Genomic DNA, 26,160 nt, shown 5'->3' with positions numbered 1-26,160 from the left:
CTCCTCCTCCTCCTCCTTCCTCCTCCCTTCTTCTTTTTTTATCTTCTTCCTTCTTCTTTCTTTTTCTTCTTCCTTCTTCCTTCTTCTTTCTTTGCATGTATCTATCCAATTTTCCGAACACCATTTGTTATCTTTTTACCCCATTGTATATTCTTAACTCCTTTGTCATATATTAAGTGAGCATATAGGTGTGGATTTATTTCTAGGCTCTCTATTATGTTCTGTTGATCAGTGTATCTGTTTTTATGCCACTATCATGCTGTTTCGATTACTGTAGCCTTGTAGTATAGTTTGATATCAGGTAGTGTGGTACCCCCAACTTCCTTCTTTCTCAATATTGCCATAACTATTCGGAGATTTTTATGGCTCCATATAAATTTTAGGATTATTTGTTCTAGCTCTCTGAAAAATGGCATTTTATATCTTTAAAGAAAAACCTTTACAGCATTTATACTACTCTGATGAATTAACAATGTAGTACCAGTAAAACTATGTATTAGACTAGTGTCTGATCTCTTGTAATACGTAGGAAGAAGAGAAAATAAGCAGTAGCTGAAAAGAATCAGATTTAGAGAAAAATTATTTGATTTTAACAAAAAGAACTTTAATTTCAACTAGCGGTGGCATAGCCATATGAGAAAGGGCCTTTAAATGTTAGGATGATGGGTAGCATTTGAGAAAATTTTGTCATCATCACTAGTTTCAGTGTTTCCACAGCAGTGGTAATTGAATTCAAATACGTTTTCATTTATTTTCTGAGTAGAAAGTAACATAAATAATTTCTTAGAACAAAAAGTTTGTTAGAAATTTAAAGACATGGCTAGATGGAAAATTGGTAAATTCAGATTTTTTTCCCCTTAAGTCTTCTGTTAAATTGTATCTTTCATGGAAAAATATGACAGTATTTTAATCAAATGAGACATTCACATAGGGACTTCAAGAGCATTAGTAAAATGTGTGTGTGTGTGTTTTTTTTTCTTAAGAAATAGGGTTAAATTGGTTTATATAATTCATATCATGGATTTAAAGAAACAAGTATTTTGTCATACAGATATATGCAAATACCTTAAGTATTCAGGTAATGCTTGACAATAATTGCAGTATAAGAATTGGGTGGTGTAGGATTAAAATTACATTTTTAATCAATCTTTTCTACATTAATATTTTATGAGATAATGATGCACGTAGCTTCAAGTCCCATTGTTTCTTATTCCCTGAAGTGTTATCTTTCATAAGAGGGTAGATTTCTAGAGCAGAAGAACTGTTCCTATACAGTCCTAACATTCTTTTCATTTTGGAATTAAATTTGGGCTCTGCCACTGGCTATCTATGGATGAGTTCTTTCTCTGAGCCTCAGCTTTCTAGCCTACTATAAAATGGGAATAGAGATATCTATTACTTAGAGCTTATTAATATGATGTTTATTCATTCCTGGATTGGGGATAAACACTAAGCACGTAACACAAAGGTTAGTGTTCTCACAAGCTTAGGAATCCATAATAAATGCTGAGAATAGAGAGACGTGTTATCGTTGGAAGGGCGAGACACAGAATACTTAACATCCAGTTTCTGGCCAATCAGAATGGATGCTAACTGTAAACATTCTGGATGGCCATCACAATACCCACTCACTGCACATCAGCCTGGATTGTCAGTATCAACAAACCTGTGTTTAACTCATCATGATTTGCAAGGAAACTTGTTGTGTTTTCTAATTATAAACTAATGCATTCTCCTCTGAAATGGTTAGGAAAGGATACCATCTTCATATGATGGTGTGACCCTAGAGTTTATGCCTGGATTCCTGTCCCAAAGATTGCTCTTTTGTTTGGGGATCTTGCTAATCTCTGCTGGCAGCATTGCGATAGCTCTTTGGGGACTTTGCTTTCCCATTTTCTACTCTATCCCTAAGCTGGAAACATGTTCTTAAGTCCTTATAGCAGATAAAAGTTGAGTTTATAACTTTGAACAAAACTGCAAGAGTCCCATAAAATTGGCTACTAGATATGGCAGACCTAGACTCATCCTCATTGTGCTCTGTACAAGGCTGCCTCCTTGGCCTAGGCCCAACCTCCAACCCCAACCCCAGAAGTGACGGTCAGCACATATAGATGTAAGTCCAGACATCAAAGAGATTGAGGCCCTGGAAGAAGGAGGATTTCCTTGCTAGTTTCCATTTCTTACCTCAAGCTCTGCCTCTTCCTGACATTGAGAAGTCCACCTTTCACAGGGCAGACTCTAACCCCCTTCCACAGGGATGGGACGGCAATAGCTACAGCTATCAAAAAGTTCAGTGTCAATAGAAAAGCTTCCATGTAATCCTAGGAGATTTCTAAAGCAAAGTTGAGTTGGTGTAACCACTTGGTCATATACTGATGTGGTTAACGGTCTTTAAGAAATTGCTTTGTCATCACCTCAGACCTATTGGCCAGTCATCAAAAAGATAAGAGAAAAAAGTGTTGATGAGGATATGGAGAAAGGGGACCCTTGTGCACTGTGGTGGGAATAAAAATTGGTGCAGCCATTATGGGAAACAGTATGGAGGTTCAAAAAAAAGAAAAAAAGGAAAGAAAGAAAATAGAAGTACTGTGTTATCCAGCAATTCTGCTGTGGGTATATATCCAAGGGAAATTAAATCACTGTCTAGAAGAGATATCTGCACTTCCATGGTCATTGCAGCAGCATTTACAATAGCCAAGACATGGAGGCAGCCGAAGTGTCCATCAGCAGTTGAATGGATAAAGAAAATGTGGTACATATATACAATAGACTATTATTCATCAATAAAAAAATAAGAAAATCCTGCCATTTACACCAATATACATGGACTTGGGGCATCATGTTACGTGAAATAAGTTAGACAGAGAAAGACAAGTACTGTATGATCTCACTTATATGTGGAATTTTAAAAAACCCTGAACTTACAGAAACAGAGAACGCATTGGTGATTGCCTGAGGTGAGGGGTGAGGGGTGAGGGGTGAGGGGTGAGGAGTGAGAAATGGGTGAAGGTAGTCAAAAGGTACAAACTTTCAGTTGTAAGATAAATTAGTTGTGAGGATGTAATGTACAGCATGGTGACTATAGTTAACAATAGTGTATTGTATATTTTTAAAAAAAGAGAAATACTGTATTGTATATTTGAAATTTGCTAAGAGATTAGATTTTAAAAGTTATAATGAGAAGAAATTTTTAACTATGTATGGTGATGGATGTTAACTAAATTTATTGTGGTGAACATTTTTTAATATATACATATATCAAATCATCATGTTGTATACCTTAAACTAATACAATGCTATATGTCAATTATATCTTAATAAAATTGGGGGAGGGAATAGTTTTGTGTGGACATTTCTTCTACAAAAACACTAAGATTTAAATTTAAGCTCAGTAATGCAAAACTTTGTCATTGCCAAAATTCAGTGTAAGTGGCCCTCTCTGCAATTATAAGCCAAGAGGCAGTTTCAGCCTTATTTTCAAGGGAATGCCACTCAAAACAATTCATTTCATAGCTTCTTTTATACAGGAGCTAATAATCTTGTTCAAGCCTTTTGGTTTACCTAATTTCTTCTTGATAATCCATTTCCTCAGTCCATTTGGACCAGAAACATTTAATCTTGGGCATAATGAAGACTTGCTTTCTGTTGTGTGATTTTCTTGTTTCTTTCATTATCCCAGTCCTTATGTAGACTTTCTGTTTGCGAATCAAATAATTTATTTCATTGAGTTTTCTACCAGTTTAGTGTGTTAGTTTCTTGTTACCTAATCATTGCTAATGATCACTTTTATTTTACTAGTAAAATAGTTGCTTACACAGTTGCTTTATAATATATTTTATTTCATTGATTCTAAGACATACGTCTTTCATATTATAACATTCTTGAAATTTAGTGTATCTTGCAGTTGCTGACATTTTACATGTTATTGGTAGCACTTTTGTCTTTATTCCTAGTATGTACAGCAGTGGCACATCTTTCGATAACACTTGGATTTGATGAAATACCAGTTTACATTCTGTGATGTTGGTGAAAATCAGTGCCATTTTAATTACATCATGTCATTGTGTTTGAGAGATTATGTAATCTCATAGAGTCTTACAGTAAAATCTAAAATTTGTTACCTTTGATAGTTGGAAAAGCCTACATAGGACAAAATAAAAACCCTCTGTGTAAATTTCTGGACCATCTCTTAAGCCATGTACAGGAGGAAAGACAAAAGATTACTATTTACTTAAATATTAATTCAGGTTTTGGGCGTAATGAGTCTATTTTAGAAATAACTATTTAGGGTTCCACCTTTTGAAATTCTTTTAGCTAGTGAAGCATTTGCTTCTTTTGTACTTGTGCATGAAAAACTGACCCTTATTTTTGAACTTCTCAAAAAGTAGTCTTGGAAACAGCTTTTGAGACTGATTTTTTAGGATTCCTCCCTCTCCTTTTTCTTTTTTCATTTCTGAAACCTAAGTAGCAGGGTAAAACGTTGTTCCCTGCAGAGACTTGGTGTTTAGATTGTATATTTACTTTGATACACATATATATTGCTGTGCGGAATCACTGTCCACTGCAGTCCCCACATGAAACAAAGGGAGGTGGGGATCTGGGATTGGCTGAGATAAATATATCTCAGCTTTCAGAACACTGTGTGAACACAGTATAATTCACTTGGACAACTGTGCGATGAAACTCTTGTTTTAGCGGCCATTAGATATTTCATGGGAACTGACTACACAGAATATATGGTAAAGACTGTTTGGCAGTTGATAGAATTTGAAGTAGCAGTTACATCATCAACGGATATAAAATTAATTTTTTGCCAAGGTGATTAATACCTGACTTCTGTGATTGAGGGATTGATCTCTTGGCATGTCTTTGTGAAATAACAACACAGGCAGGGAAATCGTATGCCTTCATCAGGCTTTATGTCTGTTTTGTAAACCTTCTCTATGGGGTGTGTATAGTCTTGTTCTGTACAACTAACAAAAGATGTGCTTATGCTGTGTCATGACTTTCACTGTAGCTGTATTTTGTCGTGAAAGACTTCCTCAGTTTCCACAGACAATGGGCACCACAGAGAGAGGCTTTCTTTCTTTGTATCCGTGTTTCTATTAATGTCGTTACTGCATTTGACTCTTTTATTAAAACCTTTTGGTCACATCAACAGTTTGTTCTAAGCTATCTATCTTCTAGCTTTGTCTGCAAAATTTGTGTGGTTAGCCTGAGACATATGCAGATAAATTGCTTAGGGTTCAGCTTTCTCAGACTTGGAACAAATACTCTACAGTGTGTCGAACTAATGGATGCAGCTTCGCAGCAATATCGTGCAGTCAGATATAAATCTTTGAATGCCTTGGTTTGCGTTTTCATATTCATATGCAGTTCTTGACCACTGGTTTTCATCTTTCAGAAAGCTCTGTTTTAAATAGAAAGACAAAGAAAGTTGTTCTTCCTCACCCATAGCTCTTCTGCCCGCTCATAACAACAATTGTGAGCTTAGCTTTTGGCCACATATAAGTGGTGGCAACTCCCAGTTCACAGACTAATTATGTTCCCATGGCTTGTTGTAAATTCAGTTATGAGTTTTGAACTTGGAATATTTTCTAATGGGAGAAAAAAAATTGAAAAATAGATGAGCCTATTGAAAATTCTTTAACCCGTAACATTCCAGCAGCATATACTTTAAAACCTAAAATTCTCCCCATGTTTCCCTGTAGAAGAATGTTCCTGGTTCTGCTTTGGTGTCTTAAGGAACATAAGCATTTTATTCTTAACTTCAGTATACAGCCACCTATCTCTACCTGTGTGTCCTGTGGTAGTATATTAGACAGGGTTCTTCTGTAGAAGCAATGGAGACTGACTGGATGAGTTAAGCAGAGAAATAATTTACTGAGAAGATAGTAGGTAGTTTCTGGAACTGCTGGAAGTTGGTAAAAGGGCAGGAGCAAATAGAGACTACATAGCCAGATTTATAGCCCGGGTCATATGTATGATTAGTTCTCTGCAGGATGCACCTGATCACTGAACACTGGTCCGTGCTGATTCACAGTGATTGCACCATTAGGTACTAGACACTTCCTACCAACTCTGCCACCTCAGCCTTTGCTGCTTCTGGGCACTGGATGTTGCTACCATTGCCCTCAGGCATGAAAATATACTCCTGCCCTTGCTTCTTTGTATCTCCAGCTCTAGAGTCAGGATTAGCTAAGGCTAAGTCATGTGCCCATTGCTTAGCTGCAAAGGAGTCTGGAAAGGTGAGTGTCCAGCCATTTTTGCCTCTATGTCTAAAGATGTAGCTCTTGTCAGTACTCACGTGATACAGGAAAAGAGTTCAGATATAGAATATTCCCATCCTATTCCTCTCTATAAGAACGAATCTTCACTATAAGAAGCCATGATAGGGGCCTTGGTAGAGGGGAATGACCAACATGTTTATCTATCTGAAGCTACAGTTAATGAATTCTTGGATAACAAAGATGGCCGATTCTTCCTGTGCACTGGTGTTCAGGGACTCTTTCACCATGGGTTAATTAAAGCTAGAAGTGTGACTTGACAATTTAGGCATAATTTGACCTCTCACAGTATGTTCCTTATTGCTTTAAGATAAAATGCATTAAATTGAATTTTAACAATTTGATTAACTAGGAGGAGCAGATCAAGGATTATCTGTTTCCGTATTTATAGCATAAAATGAAATTTCATATTGTCACTTTATCTTATAGAGTTTGGTAATTTATATATTTTATTGATTTCTACCCTTTAAAATTTTTATTTTTAATTTTTAATAATACCTATAGATAGCTTACAAATTTCTGCCTGCTTATTGATATTGCAATATTCCACTTCTCAGAGGCAACTACTTTCAATTCAGTTAGCTCTTCTGATATTTACTTTCATGTAGCTAATTAATTGTTTATATTGATATTTCTTGAATTTTTTTTAAAATTTTAGACATTAAACATTGAATTCCTATTAAGGAAGATAAGGGATTATCTCTCTTTTATTCTCCCTCCCTCAAATATCTGTCTTTCACTCTCTAAGATAGTTATATCTCGATTTGTTTTCACTGTAAATATTTTTCACAGCTGAGCTATAAGTATACTATGTGTACTATGATTTTATTTATTTTCTGGTACAGCATAATAAAAAATTATTTTTTTGCCTCATATTCTATTTATGTACTACTTATTCATTCCCAAATTCTCAGATAAGGTCAAACACAATGGCTTGTCTCTCAGTTCTCGTGCGCGCGTGCATGTGCGTGTGTCTGTGTGTGTGTGACATTTTCCCTGGAGCCTTCTGCTCACTGGCTTCATTCTGGACTGTTTACTCTTGAGGCCTTATGCACAGCTGCTGACCTGGAATTTTTCTTTACTATCTTATCGGGAATTCTTGATTGACCTGTTTACTGGACGGCAGCTCCCTTGGTTTCTTCTCTCTTTGTAGGAGAGCATATTGCCTAGTTGCTTCTTGAGAAAAGTGTGTATGACATAATTTTCTTGAGATCTGGCATGTATGAAAATATCATTTTGTGTCTCCTTACATATGATTGATATAGAATTTAAAGACGGAAATTATTTTCCCTGAAAGTTTTGGAGGCCTTGTTCCATTTTCTTCTGCTTCAAATTTTGTTATTGAATTGTTGGATACTTTTCTGATTCTGGTTACTTTATATGTTATTTTTGAGGGGCAGGGGGACACTTTTAGAGTTTTTTAAAAATCCTCTAATGTTCTGAGGTTTCATCATAATGTGCCTTGATATATAACTTTTTTTATTCATTGTGAAGATTTCGATGGGGGGGCGTGATGGAGGATAATTTTCTTCCCATTATTTTCTGTATTCTCTTTTCTGGAACTGTTATTTGTCAGATGCTGGAACTTTTGTGATTTTCCTCCAGCTTACTTAACTTTAAGAAACATTTCTGGTCTCTGTCCTTCTTTTTGTTCTACTCTTGGGGAACATTCACCTCTGTTATCTTCTAACCCTTCTATGGATTTTTTATTTCTATAATCATAGTATTAATTTCTAGGAGCTCTTTCTTATTCTCACAATATTTCTATTTTATAGTATCCTATTTTTTTTTTTTGCTTGCTTTATGGATACAATGTCTTTTAACCCCTTGCAGTTATTGATAACATATATACGAAGTCTTTTTTCTGCTGCCAACTTTAACTCCTTTCTCCTTAAGTTCTTTTTGTCATGTTAGACTCTTCATCACATTTCTGGTGATTATTTGCTGTCTATTTTTATTTATGTGGAGGCACTGAAAACTGGCACTGTGCATGACGAAAGTTGACAAGCTGTCTCTCTTGTCAACTGGTGGCCTTACCATAGGATGACCTCCTATTTTTCAGAAGCCTTCTTTCTCCTTAGTTTTGCTAACTGTAGATACTTTTTGGGGGGCTGGTTACTTTCTCTAGAAAAGTCTTCCAACCTCCTACCTTGTCTGTTCTCTATAATTCCCAGGAAAGGACAGGCTGTGAGTCTCTCCAGAGTGTACACTTTCACTCAGTCCTCCCTTTCAGTATGGTGCCTCCACCCAGTAACTAAACCTGAGTCTAGACCTTCTCATGTTTAACTTTTGTGAAGAGCAAACCTGAGGTAGAAGGAGAGACAGTTGACAGGCTTCATGGCTGAGGAAGGATCTGGAGGTTTATTCCTTATATCTTGAAAACAATCCACTAGTTTTCAATGCTACTTTCATACTACCCCCTGTATCCAACCCCCATATTAGATGTAACTGTGCCTGAACTTGCACTTTCCTAAGCTTCTGTGCTCCATATTGGCTTGCTTCTTCCTGACAGTTCTGTCAGTAGGCATTTAAGTTTTTTCTGTCCCTGCTTTGAAAATTCACTCTTCATCAGCCCATCTGCTTTTCATTTTCTGAAATATTTTTCTATTAATTTTATGCTCTTCCATTCTCTTTCTTCTTGTGAGTTTATCTCTGCCTCTTGCTTAGTGTCATTTAGTGGAGTTTTGGGGGAATGGAATTAAGCACATGATTGTCATATACCACATACAACTGAAAATCGCTATTAATGAACTTTTGAGATTTGGTCTTTCAATTTGGTACATGGTTGTCTTGTCCATTAAAGAAGAGTCAATTTGGTTACTCTAGGATGGATTTCATTTACTATACTTTTCAATTTCATTCAGACATTGTTACTCTTACTGTCAAATTAAATTAGGTGTCACCTTTTAAAAAAAAATTTCAACTTTTTTTTGATATTCAATATTATTTTATATTAGTGTCACGTGTACAGCACAGTGGTTAGACATTTATATAATTTATGAAGTGACCCTCCCTCCCCAATTAGTCAAGCACCTGCCTGGCATATACATCATAATTACAATATTAATGACTGTATTCCCTATGCTTTGCTTTACAATCCCATGATTATTCCGTAACTAACAATTTATACTTTTTAATCCTTTTACCTTTTTCACCCAGCACCCCATCCTCCCCCACATGACAACTATCAGTTTGTACTCTGTATCTGTGAGTCTCTTTCTGTTTTGTTTATTTGCCTGTTCTTTAGATTTCACATATAAGTGAAATCATGCAGTATTTGTCTTTCTTTGTTTGACTTACTTCACTTAACATAATACCCTCTAGATCCATCTGCATTGCTACAAACGGTAAGATTTCTTTATCCAATCATCTATTGATGGGCACTTAGATTGCTTCCGTATCTTGGCTATTGTATGCGTTCTTTATAAATTTTGGCTGTTCACCCCTTATTGGATATATCATTGGCAAATATCTTCTCCCATTCAATAGGTTATCTTTTCATTTTGTTGATGGTTTCTTTTGCTGTACAAAAACATTAATTTGTAGCAGTCTCATTTATTTATTTTTTCTTGTTTTCCTTGCCCAAGGCAATATAGCATAAAAATATTAGTAAGAGCAATGCTAGAGAGTTTACTGCCTCTGTTTTCTTGTAGGAGTTTTATGGATTCGGGTTTTACATTTAAGTTTTTAATTCATTTTGAGTTTATTCTTGTATATGATGTAAGAAAGTGGTCTAGTTTCACTTTTTGCATCTATCCGTCTGGTTTTCCGAACACCATTTATTGAATAGACTGCCTTTACTTCATTGTATATTCTTGTTTCCTTTGTCATAGATTAATTTACCATATAGACATAGATTTATTTCTCAGATCTCTATTCTGTTCCATTGATCTATTTTTCTGTTTTTATGCCAGTGCCATGCTGTTTTGATTACTATAGCCTTGTAATATAGTTTGATATCACATAGCATGATACCTCCAACTTTGTTTGCTTGTGTCTATTTAGGGTTTTTCGTGGCTCCATATAAATTTTAGGATTGTTGGTTCTAGTTTTGTGAAAAATGCCATTAGTGTTTTGATAGGGATTGCATTGAGTCTATAGATACTTTGGGTAGTATGGACATTTTTAATGACATTTATTCTTCCTATCCATGAGCATTTATTTGTATCATCTTCAGTTTCTTTCTGCAATGTCTTATAATTTTCCAAGTTTAGGTCTTTTATCTCCTTGGTTAAATTTATTCCTAAATATTTTATTTTTTTGATGCAATTGTAAATGGGACTGTTTTCTTAATTTCTCTTTCTGATACTTGGTTATTGCTGTATAGAAATGTAACCAATTTCAGAATATTAATTTTGTCTATTGCTACTTTAATGAATTCATTTATCAGTTCTGATAATTTTTTGGTGGAATCCTTAGGGTTCTCTATCTATATAGTATCATGTCATCTGCAAATAATGACAGTTTTACTTCTTCTTTTCCAATTTATATACCTTTTATATCTTTTTCTTGTCTAATTGCTGTAGTTAGGACTTCCAATACTATGTCGAATAAAAGTGGTAAAAGTATACATCCTCGTTTCTCATCATAAGGGAAACATTTCTAGCTTTTCACCATTGAGTATGATGTTAGCTATGGGTTTGTCATATGTGGCTATTATTATGTTGAGGTGTGTTCCTTTCGCTCCCACTTTGCTGAAAGTTGTTATCATAAATGGATGCTGAATTTTGTCAAATGCTTTCTCCGCATCCATTGATATGGTCATATGATGTCCTTTTATTTATGTAGTATGTCTAGTTAATTGATTTGTGGATATTGAACCAAACTTGCATCGCAGGAATAAATCCCACTTGATCATGGTGTATGATCTTTTTCATGTATTGCTGAATTTGGTTTGCTAATACATTGTTGAGAATTTTTGCATCTGTGTTCATCAGGGATATCAGCCTGTAATTTTCTTTTTTTGTAATGTCTTTGTCTCGTTTGGGAATCAGGGTGATCATGGCCTCATAAAATGAGCTTGGGAGCCTTTTCTCCTCTTGCATTATTTTTGTAATAGTTTGAGAAGGATAGGTGTTAATTCTTTTTTGAATGTTTAGTAAAATTCACCTGTGAAGCCATCTGGTCCGGGACTTTTGTTTGCTGGGAGTTTTTTGATTACTGATTCAATTTTATTTCTAGTAATCAGTCAGTTCAGATTGTCTGTTTTTCTTGATTCTATCTTGGAAGATAGTATATTTCTAGGAATATATCCATTTGTTCCATATTGTCCAATTCGTTGGCATATAATTACTCATTGTATTTTTTATAATCCTTTGTATTACTGTGGTGTCAGTGGTCCTTCTCTTTTATTTCTAATTTTCTTTATATAGGTCTCTTTTTTTTCTTGATGAGTCTGGTTAAAGGTTTATACATTTTGTTTATCTTTTTAAAGAACCAGCTCTTGGTTTCATTGATCTTTTGTACTGTTACTTTTAATTATTATTATTGTTTTGTTTACTTCCATTTTGATCTTTATTATTTCCATCCTTCTACTTACTTTGGGCTTTGTTTGCTGTTCTTTTTCTACTTCCTTACAGTGTAAGGTTAGATTGTTTGAGATTTTTCTTGTTTCCTCATATGACTGCTTTTATTGTGTCCCATAGATTTGGGGTTGTCATGTTTTTATTTTCATTTGTCTCAGGTTATATTTTGATTTCTTTCTTGATCTCATTGTTAACCCATTGATTGTTCAATAGCATGTTATTTGGCCTTCATGTGTTAGTATGTTTTTCAGTTTTTGTCTTGTAATTGATTTCTAGTTTAATACCATTATGGTCAGAGAAGACACTTGATATGATTCCCATCTTCTTAAATTTATTAAGATTTGTTTTGTGCCCTAAAATGTGATCTAGCTTGGGAAATGTTGCTGCTTTGGGGTAAAATACTCTAAAAATGTCAATTAAAATCTGATCTATTGTACCATTGTTTTCTTGTTGATTTTCTGTCTGGAAGATCTATCCGTCAATGTCAGTGAGGTGTTAAATTCCCCTACTATGATTGTATTACTCTTGATCTCTCCATTTACGTTTGTCAGTATTTGTTTTATATATTTATGTTCGGTGCAAAAATGTTTACAAAATGTTTAAAAGGATTATATCCTCTTGTTGGATTGATCCCTTTATCATTATGAAGTGATCTTTCTTTCCCCTCTTATTATAGTGTTTGTTTTAAAGTTTATTTCTCTGATATAAGTATTGCTACTCCAGGTTTTTCTTTGTTCTCATTTGCACAAAATATTTTTTAATGTCTTTTACTTTTAGTCTGTGTGTTTCTCTTGACCTGTAATGGATCTTTTGTAGACACCATTTGTATGGATCTTGTTTTCTTATCTATTCAGCTACCCTATGTCTTTAGATTGGAGCATTGATGCCATTTACATTTAAAGTGATTATTGGTAGATACAGTAGCTATTGCCATTTTATTATTTATATTTATGGTTTTTCTACCTCTTCTCCTTCTAAAAGAAGTCCCATTAACATTTCTTGTATTACTAGTTTGGTGGTGATAAACTCCTTTAGCTTTTTTTTTTTTCAATCTGGGAAGTTGTTTCTCTGTCCTTTGATTCTAAATGATACACTTGCTGGGTAGAATTATTTTGGTTGTAGGTCCTTTCTTTTTCGTCACTTTGAATATTTTGTGTCAATCCCTGCTGGCCTGCAAAGTTTTTGTTGAAAAATTAACTGACAGTCTTATGGGAGCTCCCTTGCATCTAAATGCCTTTTAAGATTCTTTGTCTTTAAGCTTTGGCATTTTAATTATGATGTGCCTTGGTGTGGGCCTCTTTGGGTTCATCTTGTTTGGGACTCTGTGCCTCCTGGGCTTGTATGTCTACTTCCTTCAATAGATTAGGGAAGTTTTTCATCATTATTTCTTCAAATAAGTTCTCAATCTTTTGCTTCTCTTTCTGATACCCCTGTGCTGTGAATGGTGGCATGCTTGATGTTGTTCCACAGGTTTCTTAAACTATCCTTATTTAAAAATATTCTTTCCTCTTTTACCTTTTTGCTGTTCCAGTTGTGTTTTCTACTACCTTGTCTTCCAAATCATTGATTCAGTCCTCTACTTCATCTAATCTGCTGTTGATTCCTTCTATTGTAGTCTTTATTTCAGTTATTGTGTTCTTTATTTCTGACTGGTTCTTTTTTATGGTTTCTATGTCCTTTTTCATGCTTACTGTCTCTGTGTTTCAAGAAACTTATGTTTCTTGAAAATCCTTAAACCCATTGTTTTGAACTCTGTGTAAGGTATCTTTTGTGGCTCTATTTTGTTTAGTTTTTTTTTTTTTTTTTCTTGTAGTTTTCTCCTGTTCTTCCATTTGGGACATGTTTCTTTGCCTCCTCATTTTTGGCTGTCCTCTGTGTGTGTGTGTGTGTGTGTGTGTGTGTGTGTGTGTGTGTGTGTGTGTATGTGTGTGTGTTTTAATGTATTAGGTAGATCTGCTATGTCTTCCAGTTTTGGCAGGGAAGCATTATGTAGTACGTGTCCTGTGGGGCCCAGTGGTGCATTTTCAATCATCACCTGAGCCAGGTGCTTCAGGAGTGTCCATTGTGTGGGTGGTATATGCCCTCTTGTTGTATTTGATCTTTGATTGATGTTGACACATCAGTGGGTGGGATTGACCCACAACCTGCACTGACTGAAGATTGGCCACAACCACAGCTGTATGGGGACAGACTCCACAGAGTGGGATTTGCCTCAGCGGGCTCTTGTGCCTGCTGAGATTACCCTTTGGTTGTGTCGCTTGTGGGGCTAATCAGATGGTGCTCTGTTGTGGTCTGAAGCTGGTTACTGTGTGTGTTGGTTCTGGTGCCTCTTGAGAGGGGCTGTGTTGTAGTTCTAGGTCAGCCGCTGCCTGTGACCAGCCCAGGGCTACCTGATAGAAGCTACAAAGTGGTCTGCTGTGGTTCCTGCCTATGCTGGACCTAGAGGTGTGTGGGAGAGGCCATGCTGCGAACTAAAGCTGGCTGCTACCAGTACCAGTCCTGGAGTAACTCAGGGTAAGGCCCATTACACCCCGTGGCCTGCCACCACCTGCCAGCTGCCTGTAAGACTCAGCCTGTGAAAGAGCTTCAGGTGGTATAGGAGTTGGGTGAGGCGGGGTCTTAGTGAGTTACCAGGGTGTTGTGGGTGGTGTTCATCAGGTTAATGCAGATTTAGATTTGGCATCAGTGCTGAGCTTGAGGCCAAGAGTACTTTGAGGCCAGCAGCTGCCTGCTTGAGGCCTGCAGACCCCTGAAAGTTGTCCAAGAAAGACTGCAGCATGGACCAATGCTGGCTGTCCACCCCCAAAACAGCCTCCAGTGGTGTGACAGTTGAGTATAGCAGGGTCCCAGAGAGTCACCAGGGTTGGGCAAACAGAGTTCATCAGGCCATTGCAGGTTCAGAGTTTGCCATGCAGGGGGCCGGGGAGTGGGGCGGCGGAGAGGACTCAACACAGGAAAGATGAAGCCTGCCCACTGGCTGTGTGAGAAGAAGTCTCATTACAGGGACAGTGCTGGCTGTTCCTCTAGCCCTTGCCCTGAAGCCATACAACTTATTCTCTCCCTGAATGTCTTTGGTGCCTCCCCAACTGCAGTCCCATGCTGGAGCCCAGGTTGAATACCTGGGAGCAAGAGAGACTGTGCACAGGCCCTTTAAGAGGATGCCTGAGTTTCCAGCAGCCTTTTGTCTCACCTGGTTGGATGGAATCCCCACTGCTTTTCACAGCTAGATATTGTGAGGATTCCTCTTTCTGTCCTGGTCCTCTTGCCTAGGGAGTTCGGTTTTGGGCTGGGACCTCTTGCTCCTTAGAGGGGTTACCTCTGCAGCTGAGATATCCCTCTGATGTTTGATCACTAAATGGGGGCATTGGGCCTGCCTGTTTTGCATCTCTGCCACCCCGCCACCATAGTCTCAACATGGTTTCTTTATATCCTTATAGGATTTCTGTTTAGCTAGTCTTCAAATGGTTCTCCAGGTCGATTGTTCTATAAGTTAGTTATAATTTTAAAGTTGTCCTGGGAGGAAGTGAGTATAGCATTTTCCTTCTCCACCATCTTGACTGGAACCTTCGGTGTCTTATTTTCTTAATTTGAGTATGGAATAAGAAGGGTCAGTTATGTCTAAGGTATAAATTTCAAGTTGGAACTCAAACCCATTCACAAGAATAACGTAGAATTTTCAACAATTTAATGAAATGATTTTCATTGCCTGGGGTTTTCTATGGCCATAATTACCCAGTTGGGTCAATATTTCTTAAATTTCCTACTAGTTTGACTTGGTTTGTGTCCACTCTGGAACAACATGATTTTCTAAGAACCATTCTATCCAGTGGTCCCAGTTGTATTCTGTGGGATACTGAGTTTCCATGAGGCATCTCAAGATTTTATGTAAGAGTCTTGGACCATGACATTCTTTTCCATTTCTAGGATAAAATCACTCAGGAGTATCTCTTGCAAAATACAGAATGCGCTAAAGGCTTACATTATTAAACATGTAAACACCACAGCAGAATTAGGACCAAATATGATCTCTCTTTCAACTTTTTCTTTAAATTTTATTAGTACTCTAATTTTAATAGTAGCAATTGAGTTTTTAAATAATGTTTACTATTTTAAGGTATATCAAGAATAACTATAAATTACTATGGGCCTTATTCAACCATTTTAAAGCAAAGGAAAGCCAATTCAAATTTTAAAGATTTTGTGTCCTGCAGGGCTTGAATGACTTATATGGTAATCTGATCCAATTCCCAATCTAGTGCTTACAGAATTTTTAAAAAAATAATGTTTACCTTCAGCTGGTAGAATTAATATTTTCTGTTTCTGACACCTCGTGTTCTTTGTTGATGAATTGAGATTGAGAGTATGTAGAGATTCTGAGAGGAAACATTTCTGTTTGAGGTTTCTGTTTTCATCATGATAGGTAGGTAAAGAGTTCCAGACATCTGTTTTGTGCTAAAGCTTACTAGAAGTGTCACCGCCTTTGAGCAACGAAGAGGAATTACTTCTGTCCTTAAAACCAAAAATAGATGCTCTTTCTCATTATCATAACTCAAAAGATCATCTTTTTTAATGAGATGGGTGCATCCCTTGTGGTTTTCGCAGATTAATGCACAGTTTGGAGAAAAATAGCTCTGGTAAGATAGATAATGGAAATTTTACTGAAATTTATAATAATAGCAACAACTTTATTCTTTTTCTTTTTTCTTCAAGTCTTTTGACCTTTCTTCCTTTTATTTTTTATTTATTATTTTTTATTCTTAAAGGCATTCACCTGTCTTATTTTAACATATTTAACATTTACACATTTCTCACTGTATTTTAACTTCAAAAGATAATCACCAGGGGAGAAAAAATTATTTGCAAGAAAAATTGGATGTGTCAGGATGTAGATATGCTGTATATAGTCTAACTTGCATTACACAGCTCTGCAAAGTACTGTGCATTAATGTCTTGGCAGCTGGAAGGAGAAAAATTGCTTCTTTGCTGATTTTAGAAAGTTCTGCCTGATTTTTGAAAAGTGGGGCAAGGGAAAATAAAATTAAGAAAACAGAAGTAATTTAAGAGAAATAAGGTAATGTATATGAAAGTTACTTGTAAACTGCTGAATAACATAAGATATTGCTTACTATTACTGCAACGGTTTTGCTTAAAGTGAGAAAAAAGATCCACAAAGATCCAATAGAGAAAAATGGGAAAAAGAGAAAATAAATAGCTTGCATAAGAAAAAATTAAGAAACAAAATGAGAATGTCATAATGGGGGAGTTTTACATTCTAATTATTTTATCTGAAAATGCACAAGTACTTAAGTTTAAAACGAGTACTTGTACTTGCAGTTAATCTTAAAACATTTTGTTATCCAAAAGGAAAGTTCTATTGAAAATAATTTGGGAAAAAAATATTATCATGTGAGCTGGTGAGAGTTAGATAGAGAGGCAGATGTCTCTCTCAGCTTGGAATAAAGATGTGTTTCATGGGGGTTATGTACTGTGTTCCCAATTAGTTAAGGTTTAATTTTCATTTGTTGATGTTGTCTGAGCCTTCCATTTTGTTCTCATTCATACCTTTGCAAAGTAGATATAGTTAACTCATTTTACAGATGAGGCATTGAAGGCTAATTGTCTTACCTACAGACTTTTCCTGTCCAGTGACAAAGCCCTCCCTTCTCCAGGTTTTTTATTCCCACATTTCCACAGATACTTCATATTAAAGCAATTGATCTGTTGTGATCTAGATATTCAACTTATTGGGTTTCTCTTTAAAAAGTTCTTGTTAAATAATAGTGATCACTTACAAATAACAACTCCATGTCATATTTTAGGCTTGGTTCTATTTGTACTAAATGACTTCAAATGAACCCTACTTAAGGATTGGTATTTGAATTATCTAAGAACCAAGGAATAAACAAAAAAGACATTTCAACTGCCCAAGTATGAATTCAGAGTCTGTGCAGCGTGCCCTCAGACCTTATCTGAAGCTTGGTATTTTAAGTTTAGTTCTCTTATACTTTTTTTATTTTGTTTGGTTTCCAAAATCATAGCTGACTTGAAGAAAGGAAGGATTGGTATTCTTGACAGAAATGAGACTTGACTCTTGTGGGAGAAGAGATAATCAAACTATTAAAGGCAAAGAAAATATCTCCCAAAGCAAAGTAGTCAGCGGCCTTCGACTAGAGGAGCATACAGCCCTCTGTGCCTTGGAAGTTTGTCTTGTCTTTATAAGGATGCTTAGTCTGATTACTAGCAGTGCACACATAAAGCCAGGCTTATACCCTGTCCCTCTATTCCATTGGTTTATCTGCTACTCAGATCCTGACTCAACTCGGCTCTGGACTTGTATCTGTAACTTGATTTCACCTTTGACTCTCCAAAGTGTATTTATATCTGTGTTTCCCTTGGTGTTTGAGTTTCAGCAGTCTCTGCCTTTTGACTCTCAAGAGTGTCCTGTTGCTTTGAACTCCCCACCCAGCTCTCCTCATGGAGTTTGAAACTCAATTTCTGCCTAGTATCCACTGGGCCAGTTCCTTTTTCTCAGAGTTAATGTTCTCATGTTCTGACAGAGCAAAATCATTGATAGTCATATTGATGGTCCTGTGTCACCAAAGATTAATCATACTCTATATTCTCTGTGAAGACGTTACCTTTTAGAAAAAAAATCAATTCAGTATGGTTGAAGGTAAACCTACTTTATTACTTAGATGGGTAGTCTTTCAACTATTATGAAAATCTTCATCATTCTCAATGTCTTACACCTTGAGGCTTTTAAAAAAGATTATACAGTGTAATAACTGCAGAACGATTCAGAGAATTTTAATTTAATATTATAGAATATAGAGTATATTATTTTTGAATAACATAACCAACTTTATTAGTAGCTTGCATAGCTTTCATATCAAACCATGTTGTGTTAAATGAAGCCTTTTTAAAAAAACATTTTGTTTACAAATTTGTCTTTTAGGTCAGTAGCAACTAATACTTTCCTAGAGACATTATGATATCATAAAATAGTTGGAAAGGAAGATGGTAGAATAAGTGTTGTTGACATGAAATATTTACTTTGAGAGAATTCTTAGCATTTTTGCACCACATCAGCATAATGGGAATTTGTAGGAGAAGAGGGAGGCATTAATGTGCCTGCCTAAGATTAGTGTCCTTGTAGAGGATTTGTGCTAGTGAATATAGTATGGGCAGTACTATAACTATAGTAATTAAAAAGTTGCAAACTAAACACTTTGTGGATTAGCATAAATGTTCCTTTTCTCTCCTTGATGGCTTGCATTCAAGTGAATAGTGTATTATTCATCTTGGTCTCTTAGCTTTCTTACCAAGAACAGAAAAAAGGATGACGGTCTCAAAGAATTGTTTCCTTCTTGAGATCTTGATGATCAGATGGGCAGAAACAGATTGGACCAAGTTATTTTTTAACAGTTCAGAAAAATGTCACACAGTATATACTAACAACAAATAAACAAAACCACTATTCCTCACTTTTGGAAACTTTGTCATTAAAGTTATTTCTAGACAGTACCACTGTATGATATGTAAAATGTGTTCAATATGATCAGTGATCCCTCACAGGTTATGTGTTATAAAGTAAATGAAAAGATGAATAATAGAAATATAGATTAGGACGAAACCATAAACCTGTAACTGAGTGAATTTTCAGAATTTTCAAGGAAGCGAGACTTGATTATCTTATTGATATCTATTGTCCCAGTGGGTTGAACCTGAGCAGGTTGCTGTGTGAATGAGCATCTGGGAGGAGAGGCGCCATGCTGTTAGAGTAATGACGTCCTGTCCTTCACACAGAAGGATAACAAAGAAGTCAGGCAGATGTAGAGTGGGCAATTTCTATTTCTTTGTATGCTCAAAATGTTCGCACCTACCTATTTCTCATTTCAGAGGCATCTTGTATTTTGTAATTCATTATTTCTTAATCCTCTTAACACAAAATATTTATTTATGAGTTCATAAAGATTTTCTTTTGTGAAGAGGAAAGGAAATGCAGTTGAATGCAGTTTGCAGCTTGGCTTTGAGTCAATTAGGGTGGGAAAGAAAGGAATAGAAAGACTATTTCTGTTCTTGCTCTTTAATTGGCCTCCTTAATTGTGTGAACTCTTCACTTATGCATTGGTTTATTGATTTATCCTGTATTTATTGACTGCTTGCTATATATCCCATGCCCCATGGGTACAAAGGTGAATTGCCCAGTCAATAGGCATCCGATGGCTGTGAAACTATCTCGTCCTGGCTGACTTCAATGATGATATGATTTTTATCTGGAATTCTAAAATTCTGTCATCTTCCAAAGATGGCTTGGAGATGTTCATATTAACAAAACAGACATGCTGTGAAGCAACCTCAGAGCTTTTGATGTCACAAAGACTGCCTAGAGAACATAAAATCTACTTTTCAAGGCATTTTCATCGCATTAGATTTTTTAACAATCCTCGCTACTTTTGGCATTATTGGAGTGTTTTCCAAGAACTAAGTCATTCCACCCACTTCTGCATTTGCCAAAACTTGAGGTTGAAGAGTGGGCAGGAGACTGTAGTGAGATGACATTTCTACTGTCTTAGGAGGCATTATGCTGAGAAATCGCAGGGGCAGATGCTGCTGTCAACTCCACTCTCTCCTTCTTCTTGCCTTTACTTTCAAATGTCTGACTCTTCATTTTCATTAGATTAGTCATGCTATGAGAGATCTTTGAACTGAAGCATCTTAAGAAGCCTTATAAGATGTTAGGTAGTTGTTTCACTTAATTAAACCATATGTGAACCTTTGGAGAGATTTCCACTCAAAACCTAAGATCATTTTAGAAGAGAGTTCTTCTATATCTTTTACTTATATAATATTTTTTTATCCTCTTAAGTTCTATGGTGCTTACTCCACAAACACCCCTTTCCACCTTGATGTTTGCTGGCATATATGTTTATTTACCTCAGAACAGAGTTGGGCTACTTTAATTTTGGAGGGTAACATGTCAGAAACCAATATTTTCGAGATCTATGTCCTCAATCTGTTTATGTGTCAACTCATTCTCAGCAGAGAGCCTTGTCAATTTATATACAGTGCTGATGTCATTTTGTCTATTGCCTCCAACATTCCAATACTGTTACCTACAAACTCACTATGACAAGATTTGTTTTTATTCTTCTAATTTTGATAGCCTTTTAATATCAGAGGGCTGTAGATTCTCCTTCCTTTTCAAGGTCAGCCCCTTCATCTGTATCCTGACCCTTTTTCCCCACCTCCTTTGGGATCTTATTCCATCCTTACCGTCTCCCTCTTGTACCTTCAACCTTTCTCGCTCTACTAATTTTTTAAGCTTATTAATATGGTCTTCCATTAGCACTTACCCCTTCCAACAACTGTCCATTCTCTTTCCTCTTCTTTTCTGCTTGCTGTGTTATATCTGCCTCCACCACTTCACTGAAACCGCCTCAATCAAGGTGGCCTGCTTAAGTGTCAAATCCAGAGGTATATCTTTCATTTCTCATCTTTATTCATCTCATTGTATCTCATGGTACCTCTCTGCCTTTCTTCCTCAGTCTTTTTCAAAAGATCTTTCTTCTGCCCATTCTGTCATTATTCATTTTCTCTATGGTTTTGTTTTTAGCACTAATCTTCTAATCTTTCTCATTCTATCCAAATTCCTTCAGGTTTTTTCCCCAAGCTTCACACTCAAGAATATCTGGGTATTCCGACATGAATCTTCTACACCTCAATTTCTAGCACCCCAGACGTAACCCCTGTCTTCCTTATTAAATTTGTTCCTTCTTCTGTATTCTCTACCTCAATTGTCACTCCTATCTACCCACATGTAGTCAGTTACCAAGATGTTCTGCTTTTGGTGTCTGGATATTTCTCTGTACTGATTCAGCTCTACTTTTCCCTTCTCCAGCTACTTCCACTGACCTAATCCCTACACATCCTCTCTAACTAACAACCTAACTGCTCTCCCTGCATCCACTCTGCCCCTTTTGAATCCATCTAGAGAGAGTAATGCTTCCATAACCCAGATCTGACCCATCAGTGGCTGTCTGCAACCAGGTTAAGTCAGAGTTTTTGGATACGTGTACAAGGTTATGATCTGGCTCCAGGCTTCTTTCCTGGCCTCACCATTCAGGGTCCATAACACTGAGTTACACCATGCATTTTATTACCTCTATCTTTTCCATTGTCTTGTGTCCCATTCCCAGCTTGGCTGAGTCTTACCCAGCCCAAGGACACGCCAGGCATTCCTTTTACTTGGAATCCTTCCCTGACTTCTTTATTTCTGGGCTAGGTGCCCCTGCTTGACATGAATCTGAATCATTGACTCATCTGACAATCCTACCAGGTCTGTTTTGTCTCTTTTGGCTCCACTAGACTTCACTTTCCTTAAAGACAGAGACTGCGTCTTATTCATCTCTGTACTCCCAGTGTCTAGCACAGTGCTTAGAATATAGCAGGTGTTCAAGATATGGGTTTTAAATGAAAAATTAATAATGACAGTAAATTTGATGTTTATAAAAATGAACAAAAGTAATCTATGCACAGTAGTTACCTTTAGGAAGCTTCTAGGGTATTAATAATATTCTGAGTTTTTATCTGGTGTGTTCAGTTTAGGAAAATGCATTGAGCTGTTCACTTGTGTCACGTGTACTTTTCATTTTCTTTTTTATACTTTTCTATATATATGTTTTACTTCACAAAAAGTTTTTTGAAAAATCACTTTGACATCTTATCTACCCAAAACAGACAACTTTTTCCCATTCAAGCTTTTAGAGTTTTTACAGGATATTAGTTCAAATGTCACAGCAAAGATCCAGGCTAGTACTCTTCCTTGACATTAAAGAAGAGTGAGATGAAAAGCATCAGGGAAATATGGATGTCTTGCCTGGTCTTCTAAAGAGGGCCAGTGAGACCAGCCCTGATGGACAGACTTGCAGTGACCTGCACTTCTGTCACACTTATTATAGGGGCCACATGCTAATCATCAGCGAGCTTGGTGCCTGCCTGCAGTGACAGGGAGACTTTATCTTGGATATGGCTATGAATAATTCATAAATGTAGTTATCTGGAAATTTGTGGTCATGATTAGCATTTTAATGAAATGAAAAAAAACATGATCATTATTCTAAATCTCTGTTTTGTTTCTGCTTTTTTTTTTTGTCCCTCCTACCACAGCAAACCATCTCAGTCTTTCCTGAGTACTTGGAACTGCGAGGCCCCTGCCAATGTGCTGACTGGTCGCTATGGGCAGACGGCACCCAGAGGCTCGCGGTCGTCCAGGCGGCTCATGTACGTATGGAACTGATTTCTCTCTTTTGTCCTTTAATTTTCATTGTAGACTGTGGCAGGATATTAAGCTGGTGAAAGTTTATAAGTTTTAACTAACAGTGTTTAGAAATGCTGGAGAAAGTTGCTCTAGATTAAGTTTTTAACATCAAATGATGAGAAATGTTATTGAAATTAGTATTTTTATAATCCAGTGGCCCAACGAGACCAGGGGTACATATCAGCAATCTCCCTTTTCTATTTCAGCACCAACAGTCGTGCACAGATTTTTTAAACTTTACATTTTCATCACAATATGTAACATTTGAAAGCATAGCAATGCCATAAATTAAAAAGATTTACCAGTGATCGTTTTAATTCTTTTGAAATAAAAAATGTTCGTGGACCCAGAGGTCCTCTGGGTATGTCATTGTTGACTACATGTTAGGGAGAGAGTCCCTGACTCTTATTTAACTCTCAATGATGAGTGTCAGTGTCTTAAAACCCTTAAGTTTTTCCAATAATCGTCTTTGGGGAATGGCTACAATTGCAGCCTTTTCCTATTCATCACTACCCCCAATTAACATAGAAAAAATGATTATTGCTCATTTAATGATTTCGCTTATTTCTATGAAGGAGAGTTTGTCTCAAACTTATTTTTTCTCCCTTCGGTCTTTCAGGCTTGGGCCAGCTGTTTAGATATTTATTTACTTTTGTTGCTTCCCTTTGGACCTATGGAATTTTGGCTTCAAATCAGGAGTTTGGGGTAATTTTTCAGAGTGCCTTTGCTTTCATATCCTGTCCATAGTTATGCTTGTTTGTATTCCCTGTAAGTCCCCTTTTCCTTGTACAGTTCAGTTTTTTCTTCAGGAAAGTTAGAACTACCCTTAAAGCTCAGACAATTGCTTCTACCATAGGCCTGATCATTGGGGGCAGCAGTGGAAGGGAGAGCTGACAACAGAGTGTGGGTTCAGCCCAACCACTAGGGTTAAAGCCAGCAGGGCTGGGATAGACAGCTTTCACATAGATACTTTAGTATTGTCCAAGGACATTATTATGTTACTCCAAAATTAGCAGTTTTCATAGTGAACATCAGAAAAAGTTTACCTGTATGCTGTAGAACAGAGGTTGGCAAACTATGGGCCATGGAACAAAGCTAGCCCAGGCCTGTTTTTGTAGGAGCTAACAATGGCTTTCATAGTTTTATATGGTTATATTTTAAATGGTTATAGAAATACCTACATAATCTCTATTTTTTCTTGCCCCTCAGAGCTTAAAATATCTGGCCTGTTAAAAAAACTTTTTTGCCTCTCCTGCTATAGAAGAAAGTTGGAAGACATGTACTATAGTTGAACCATATGATATTGTTATTATTTGATCAGTTTTGACCTACCAAACTGTGTATTTCATGTGGTTCAACCTAATGTATTTTGAGGAAATTCTTTCAAATGGTTAAAGTTCTAGTTTGTGCTCTTGGAGTGGAACATGTAAATTTACTGGGAAAATTCACAAATGTGGACCTGCTCATTTTTTACCATCTCAGTGAATGATTCATCATGCCTTTCCTCTCCGGAGTGTTCCAGAAGGCTCTGAGCTGCAAAATCTTATGCTGTCAAGTAGTTGAAAGGTAGCTCTTCTTTTTCACATGACTTATTTCTTACCAAGAACTCTCTAGGAGAAAACTGTCTTCTTATCTTACCCTTCCTGGGTGCCAGGAACTTGGTAGCCATCCCCAGAATGGAGATGGCAACGACTGCTACCTCAGGCCTCTACTGAGCATGTCACTTGTGCTTTTTTCTGGTGGGAAGGAGGGTGAGTGGCTGTCATTTCCATGAGGAATACATGATGTTCCCTTGGCCTGTAGCGTGTCTATGTAATCTATTACTTAAAATGTCCTTTCCTGGAATTAGAATATAGTTATATAGTTCTTACCCTTTTGTTCTTTCCATCTCTCTCTCTCTCTTTCTCTCTCTCTCTCTCTCTTTTTTTCCCAGTATTGTTGATTCCTTAGTTTATTGCATTAAAACTGTCATTTATTTTATGTGGTTTGTTCTCCGTTCCCCCCTCCCCTTTGTACTTCCCTTCTCTGGATTATTAAATAAGATTTGCTTGTTAAAACCTCTAGCTGACCTTCTTTAGCGGCCACTCTTAGTAGTAGGAAGCATTAACCTTAGCTGTTCTGTGTCCTGTCACCTAAGACGAGAAATCTAAGAGACTTGGGGCCTCTGGGCCAGGCCTTGGTCTGATCAGGAATGCACTGTTTCCTGGAGAAGGGAAACTACTTCCAGGGGAAGAAATTCTCTGGAGTTTATAATTTTGTCATTAAGTGTGGTCAGAACCATTAATCAGGAGTTGGTAGTACATACTGCTGTGCTCTGAATTGTTTTTGAGGCTCACATGGCAACTTGGAATTTAGATTTTTCCTTCCTTCTGTTTTGGGATCGTTGATCTGCCCTTCAAGACCATCTTCTTTCAGGTCAGTAAGCTGTTCTTTGGCAGAATGTGGAATGACATCCATTAAGCACCAAAATAAGAAATCAAGAGCTAGAGCTGGTTCCCCCGATGTTTCATACAGATATTTGTGCTTGTGTTAAGACTATAGTTAAATTATCCTGGGAACTGCTAATATGATTGCATCCTTATTTATTTTTGCTCGCACCTATCGGTTCCTTTGCCTGATTGCAGCCATGCTTTAACCTGGGCTGTCAAGATCTGGACTTTTGCGAAAGTCTCCTGACCTCTGGCCTGAAGTCCCTCTCCCTGCAAATTTGACTCATTCATAAAATCCAGATTAATCTCACTGAATTATAGCTCTGATCATGTCACTTCCCTGTTGAGAATGTTAATGCATCCATCTAGTCCAGAAGTTCGCCCTGACATGCAAGTCCTCCACATTTTCTTTCACTATTCCTCACTTTACTACCCTTTACTTATGGTTAATAATTGCTGTTAGTAGTTAATAGTATTACTCCTCAGTAGATACCTTATGTGAGCCTAATTGGTGCTCTACCAAAACACACCACCATTTGTCTTGGGTCACTGTGCCATTGCTCATGCCGGTCTCTCTTTGGAATGTAGATCCATCTTTT

The 26,160-nt window shown here is 36.8% G+C and overlaps 1 protein-coding gene across 22 annotated transcripts in view; it reads left to right on the top strand.

Annotated features, from left to right (window-relative positions):
• APBB2 (amyloid beta precursor protein binding family B member 2) overlaps positions 1-26,160 on the top strand; it is a 336,396-nt gene that overhangs the window by 106,313 nt on the left and 203,923 nt on the right. For 20 of the 22 annotated variants that reach the window (XM_039845051.1, XM_039845045.1, XM_039845042.1 and 17 more), the window contains one exon: positions 22,982-23,095. The exons of 1 other annotated variant lie outside the window; for it this stretch is intronic. The gene's annotated coding sequence lies outside the window, so the exon portion shown is untranslated. Of the gene's footprint in view, positions 1-22,981; positions 23,096-23,751; positions 23,838-26,160 lie in introns of all 22 variants that reach the window. One more of the 22 variants, XM_039845039.1, reaches the window with a different exon arrangement.

Source organism: Pteropus medius, unplaced genomic scaffold (assembly GCF_902729225.1).
Source record: "Pteropus medius unplaced genomic scaffold, Ma_sr-lr_union100, whole genome shotgun sequence".
NCBI classification, from domain to species: Eukaryota; Metazoa; Chordata; class Mammalia; order Chiroptera; family Pteropodidae; genus Pteropus; species Pteropus medius.
This window is presented reverse-complemented; position numbering and strand designations above follow the sequence as displayed.